This window comes from Zalophus californianus, chromosome 4 (genome assembly GCF_009762305.2).
Source record: "Zalophus californianus isolate mZalCal1 chromosome 4, mZalCal1.pri.v2, whole genome shotgun sequence".
NCBI classification, from domain to species: domain Eukaryota; kingdom Metazoa; phylum Chordata; class Mammalia; order Carnivora; family Otariidae; genus Zalophus; species Zalophus californianus.
The window spans coordinates 20,806,384-20,813,579 of NC_045598.1; positions in this window are offsets into that span (position 1 = coordinate 20,806,384).

Here is a 7,196-nt window from a genome sequence, read left to right on the forward strand (position 1 = left end):
GTTCATAAAAGTATCCATCTTGTTTTCCTGTCCAATATGGGGGTTTGTTTTTGTTCATTAAAAACATGTTCGCTTTATTAATATAAATCTGTCCTGGGAAGGGTTGTTTGCACAAGAGAGTTTTGTTTCTTTTCTTAAGATTTATTTATTTATTTTGAAGAGAGAGAGAGAGAAGAGAGAGCACAAGTGGGGGAGGGGCAGAAGAAGAGGAAGCACAGAGCCCACCTGGGGGTGGGTGGGGGAACTCAATCCTAGGACCTCAAGATGAAATCAAGAGTCAGCTGCTTGGGGCGCCTGGGTGGCTCAGTTGGTTGGGCATCTGCCTTTGGCTCTGGTTGATTGTTGGCCTGCGTTCGACTCCCTCCCTGTTCAGCAGGGTGTCGGCCTCTCCCTCTGCCCCTCCCCCACACTCATGCTTGCGCGCGCGTTCTCTCTCTCTCTCTCTGAAATAAATAAATAAAATCTTAAAAAAAAAAAGTTTCAGCGGCTTATCCGACTGAGCCACCCAGGCGCCCCTGCAGAGGAGAATCTTGAAAGATGACCATTTCAGATTGTACAACACTCTGTGGAAGTAATTTTTAAGTCCAAAAATAAGCCTGTGATGGTAACTGACTATCTTCATTGATAATTTGATCTGTGATAATTATGTTACAATTGTCATTTCTTAGTTACTTCTAAGCCTTTTTCTTTGGAGGGGTGGGTCAAAGCAGAAGACAATCCTCGACAACTCCCTCTTTCTCACATGATATGTAATGCCCATGAAGAACAGAATGACTCAAAAATGCTATTTTTTTTTAGATTTTATTTTTAAGTAATCTCTACACCCAATGTCATACCCTCCACTGACTAAGTCAGCCAGGCACTCCTCAAAAATACAGTTTTAAAGAAGTTCTTGCAAATTAAAAATATAAAAAAAAAAATAAAAATAAAATAAAAATATAAAAGCAGAAACTATGAGAAGTAGAAGAATGGTTAGAAGATGAAGTCTGTGAAATTTCCTAAAAATCTCCTAGAATATAGAACAAGAGGGCAGGAGATAAAGAAATGGTTCAGAAGATACAACATATATTTAAAGGAGCTCCTGAAGGAAAGGAAAACAGAAAACAAAGAGAAAAGCAAGGAAGTTTCTAGAACTGAGGAAAAATATCCACGGGTGCCTGGAAGCAAGAATGGAAGATCCACAGATGGCTGAGCATGTGAAATGAACATCAGGGACTGAGAGAAGGCTCCCAACCTTCATACTCAAGGGGTCTAGAATAAGAATGGCATTGGACTTCCTAACAGCAAACATGTTACTACAAGACATAGGAACCATGCTTCCACATTTGGGGGGAACATTGTTTACAACTTGCACCTTAATACCAGCCAGATCACTGCTGAAGGATAAACAATGCTGCACATTGGATTTAGGCTTAGAAACAGTCAGAGATAGCTTTTTTTAAGATTGCGATAAAATCCATATAACGTAAAATTCATCATCTTTTTTTTTAGATTTTATTTATTTATTTGACAGAGAGACAGCGAGAGCAGGAACACAAGCAGGGGGAGTGGGAGAGGGAGAAGCAGGCTTCTCAGCAAGCAGGGAGCCTGATGCAGGACTCGATCCCAGGACTCTGGGATCATGACCTGAGCCGAAGGCAGACGCTTAACGACTGAGCCACCCAGGCGCCCCAGAAGCGAGAATCTTAAGCAGGCTCCATGCTCAGTGTGGAGCCCGATGCCGGGCTCAGTCTCATGACCCTGACATCATGACCTGAGCCGAAATCAAGAGTCGGATGCTTAACAGACTGGGCCACCAGGCATGCCTAAAAAAATTTTTTAAGAGTAATCTCTGCATCCAACATGGGGCTTGAACTCATGGCCCCAAGATCAAGAGACACATGCTCTTTCAACCGAGCCAGCCATGTACTGCCCATCTCAACCATTTTTTTTTAAGATTTTATTTATTTATTTGTTTACTTGAGAGAGAGCAGGGGAGGGGCAGAGGGAGAGGGACAAGCCAACTCTGCACTGGGTGTGGACCCCCACGTGGGGGCTCAGATCCCAGAACCCAGAGATCAGGACCTGAGCCAAAATCAAGAGTCAGACGCTGAACCGACTGAGCCACCCAGGCGCCCCTCAACCATTTTTAACTACACACTTCAGCAGTGTTAAGTACATTCGCACTGTTGGACAGTCAATCCCCAGAACTTTTTCATCTTGTAAAACTGAAACTCGATCCTCTTTAAACAACAACTCGGGGTGCCTGTGTGGCTCTGTCGTTGGGCATCTGCCTTCACCTCAGGTGATGATCCCAGGGTCCTGGGATCGAGCCCCGCATCAGGCTCCCTGCTCGGCGGGAAGCCTGCTTCTCCCTCTGCCACTCTCCCTGTTTGTGTTCCCTCTCTCGCTGTCTCTCTCTCTGTCAGATAAATAAAAATAAAATCTTTAAGAAAAAAATAAACAACTCTTTATTTTCCCTTCCTGCAGCTCCTGGCAGCCACCATTGTACCCTCTTCCTTTATGAAGTTGACTGCTCTAGGTACCTCCTAGAAGTGGAATTGTACCTTACTTGCCTTTTAGTGACTGACTTATTTCACCAAGCATAATGTCCTCAAGATTCATTCATGTCGAAGCATGTGTCAGGATTTCATCCTTTTTACGGCTGAATAATATTCCACTGTACAGTTGTCCATTCATCTGTGGATGGACACTTGGGTTCCTTCCACCTCCTGGTTATTATGAATAATGCTGCCATGAGCATCGGTGTGCAAATATCTATTTGAGTCCCTGCTTTCAATTCTTTTGGATATATACCTAGAAGTGGGGTTGCTGGATCATATGGTAACTCTATTTTTTTTTAAGATTTTATTTATGTATTTGAGAGAGAGAGAGAGAATGAGAGACAGAGAGCACGAGAGGGGGGAGGGTCAGAAGGAGAAGCAGACTCCCTGCCGAGCAGGGAGCCTGATGCGGGACTCGATCCCGGGACTCCAGGATCATGACCTGAGCCGAAGGCAGTTGCTTAACCCACTGAGCCACCCAGGCGCCCGGTAACTCTATTTTTAATATTTTGAGAAAGAGACCACTTTTCATTTAACTTCTGCTGAAAGGGGACAGCAGACCCAGGCTGCTCTCCTCAAACCCAGAAAGCCTGATGTCCTTCCCTCTGCTCACCAGCCAAGCAGGTGTCGCAGTCCCTTTGCAGAGAGGAGTGAAGCCTCTGACTTCATGAGCAGGTGGTTTGGCTTCCATAGCGTCCCAGTTAGGAAGGACAGGGCCAGAAGGCGCTCTGGGCTCAAACCCACTTCCCCAGGCTGGAGGTCGATGGTTTCACTTTCTGGTCTGTTCTTTCCTGGGCTCGCCCCCAGCCTGAGACCTAGCCAGTTCCCAGGCCTGAGGAGCTCCTGCCCAGCCCCTCCTCAGCAGCCCCTCTCCCTCCCCTCTTCCCCTCTCCTCCAGTCTCCTCCCCTCCCCTCTCCTCTCCTCCCTGACCTCTCAATCCTCTGTCTCCTCCCCTCCCTCCTCCTTTCTCCCTCCCCCTCCCCATCTCTGTCCCCTCCCTTCTCCTCTCCCCTCCTTCCCCATCCTTTCTCTCTGCCCCTCACCTCTCTCACCTCTCTCACGCCCTGCCCCTCCTCCTCCTCCCCCCCACACTGGAGGTTGTGAAATTTCCTCGTTGAGGACACAGGGAGAGTGAACATGTCTTTCTAGAAGTGAACATGTCTGTCCCTCCACCCTCATGGAAATCTGCAATGGGGGTGGGGGGAGCCTCCCTCCAGGATGGCCTCCACCGTGGTCTCAGGGAATCCTTGGCAGGGAGCTGTTTATATTATCCTTACAAACCATGTTCTAATCTAGAAAACTGGGAAAAGACAACAGATCGCCCTTCACGTCCCTGGGGTTGCCGGTGCCCTGAGTGATTCTGGTTTCATTTGTGAGTTTTGGGCACTTGTCTCTGCTGACCTGGAGCGTGACAGCTTCCAAGCCTGGGCCTACAAGCGGGTGGGTGTGTAACTGTGCGGGTGGGTGTCCTGAAGCCCACAGGCGCCTTGGGACTTGGGAAGGGGCCACCTCAGAGCGGCCAAGGGGGGCCTGTGCCAAGAGGCAGAAGCCCGCAGCCCCAAAAGCCTCCTGATTGCTACCGTGTTTTCCACCGGCCCCCCTCTTGGCCAATGGGCCATGCTGGTGGACATAAGTGGACAGCCAGACGCTGTCACAACCCCCGACAGATGCTGCATTCCCCTCCTGGGGAGGACCCCGCCCCTGGAAAGGCCGTGTGGGACCAGGTGCAAGAGTGTTTGGTGCCAGCAAAGCAGGCAGGGACCCAGCCCCCAGCCCCTCCAAGTCACAAGCAAAGCAGGCAGGGACACAGCCCCCAGCCCCCCCAAGTCACCTTGAGTCACCCTACTGCTGTGACCACAGGAAGCCTGGAGCTATTCACCCTCCGACACGGAAAACTGTGAAACTTAGAGAAATGAGGAACTCCAGTTCTGGGTTGTGGCAGGCCTCTCCTCTGGCCTCCTTCCCCACTTCCCTCTGCCCGCCCCTCCTCCCCCCCCCCTCCTCCCCCACCTCTCCACACCCTGCTCAACTCCTGAGGAGCCAGAGATCCAGGCTGGTGCTCCTGGGCTGGGAAAAGTGCAAAGGGCTGGGGCCAAGGCTACCTCAGGCCAGGCCCAGCTTCCAATCCCAGTTCCTCCATTTGCATGCTGTGTAACAGCAAGGAGAACTGTTTCCCACTCAGAATCTCATTTTCCTAAACTAGAAAGCAGGGAATTAAGAGAATTAAATGAGATGAGACCCTCAGAAAACAATAATAAGAACGGATGTTGAGCACCTGGCATGTGCCCTGTGCCCATCACACTATCATTTCCACCAAGACCCTGCTCCAGCCAGTGCCCATTGTACAGAGGGGAGCGAGGCTCAGAGAGGTTAAGGAGCTTGCCCAAGGTCACACAGCTAAGAAGTGGTGGAGCCAGGCTTTGAGCCCAGGTCTATTTTCAAAGCTCATCTTTTTATTCTTCATCCTCTGCTGCATGCAATTCAAGGCCAAACTAAACCAAGCAGCAATCTGTCAGACTTACTCGGTCTGCTGAAACCCCTGGGGAAGAGATGAGTAACTGCCATGGTCTCCTCCAGCCTGCCTCAGAAGGCTTTGCCTCCCCAGGGCGCCTGGCTGGCTCTTGATCTCGGGGTTGTGGGTCTGAGTACCACATTGGGTATAGAGATTACTTAAATGAATACATAAAAACTTAAAAAGAAAATTCCTAGCTTCCCCCACTTTCTTGTCACATGCTCTCAGGCAATACTTTTCTGAGCCTCTTCTGTGCCTCAGTTTTCTCATCTATAAAGTGGGAATGATAATGTCTGTCTTGCTTGCTTGTAGAGAGGATTAAGTGAGTTTATGTTTGTACTGAGCCTGCTCAGAGTAGGTGCCCACAGAATCACACCTGCCAATGTTTCTGGAAACATAGAAATGCCCCCTCCTCAGTCCCATCCCCTCTGCTTAGCATACCCTCCTCCTGGGCCTGTAGCCCCATGGCCCCTGGCATACCTCTGTGCCACTCTTCTCAGCTCTTGCAAGTGTCCTTCTTCCTTTTCTTATTGGGTCCATTGGAGGCTCAGCAACATTTCAACATGACTGAAATACGCCCTCAGAAGATATAAACGCCAGCATACCATTTGACCCAGAAATTACACTTCAGGGGTCTATCTCAAGGAAGCATTTTCCATGCATTCATTCAGTGAGTCATTAACAACAGCAATTTATTGAGCATCTACTGTTTGCCAAGCCCTGTGATATGTGATTGCCACACTGGGGAGCAAAGCAGACTGGTATTCCAACCTCTGACCACGAGAAGCCAACTGTCTTTTTTTTCAGTAAGTTCTGGGTTAAAAAAAAATTTTTTTTTAAATTTTATTTTAAGTAGGCTCCACACCCAAAGTGGGTGGGGCTTGAACTCACGACTCTGATTAACAGTCGCATAATGTACCCACTGAGCCAGCCAGGCAACTCCAGAAGCCAACTGTCTAATTGCTGAAGAGACGTTAAATAAACAATTACACATATAAATATATAACCACAAAACTGTAATGGCAAGGAAATGTTTCAATATGTCGGTTATAGTAGGCTTTTGCCTGCTAATTTGGTAGGTCCACTTCTGCGCCCAGGAATCTGGGAAAAGATAAAGGCCAAGGACAAGGGAGGGTTTTAAATTTTTCTGTTGAGTGTTATCACTCAGGAGCTTCTCCCTGAAGGTCAGGGCTGGACCTGATGACAGCTGGGTCATGGGGTGGGCAGCGGTGTCTGTAATGTTTATGCAAAGAAAGAAAAAGACAAAAATAGGGGGCGCCTGGGTGGCTCAGTTAAGCATCTGCCTTTGGCTCAGGTCATGATCCCAGGGTCCTGGATCTAGCCCCATATTGGGCTCCCTGCTCAGCGGGGAGCCTGCTTCTCCCTCTGTCCCTCCTCCCCCACCACCCCCTGCTTGTGCTTGCACTTCTCTCTCTCGCTCTCTCTCAAATAAATAAATAAAATCTTAAAATAAATAAATAAATAAAAGGAACCAGGCTTCTGGGAGAAATGGCCACGTGTAGGGCTGGGGCAGAAAAAAGACAAGATGAGCCTGAAACAGCTTGTAGCATCAGACAGTAAGGAAGGGCTCAGAAAGCAGAACAAGGAGGGCATGGCAAAGGGACCCAGGCACCAGCCCGAAGGAACTCCCAAAGCTGGAACAATTTGAGCAACAACAGAAAGAACATAGTATTAGATTATAAGTCAAAGTATAAATACCCATATGAGTCCATACTGACATAAACAAATAGTTGAATAAGTAAATAAGTGGGGGAGAAGAGGCACATCTTTCTTACAGAGGACTCCCAAGTAATTTATTTGGATGTTCTTCACTCCGGGAAGCGGGGCTTAGCTTCCCCTAACGGTGGGCTGCACTTAGCAACGTGTTTCCGAAGAATGGAGTACGGACAGTGGAAAATAGCAACTTTCCAGGGGAGAAACCCGGAAACCCCGCCTTGGCGAAGCCATCACGGTTAACACCACAGTAAAAAGTTCTGTGCCCATGTCATGTGCCCCCTTGGAGAGGACATGAGAAGGACATATCACCTTGGTAGTAGCCTCCCAGAAAACCCATAGCCCCAGTCTCGTCATGAGGGAACTATCAGAAAAATTCCAGTTGAGGGGCATTCTGCAAAATGCC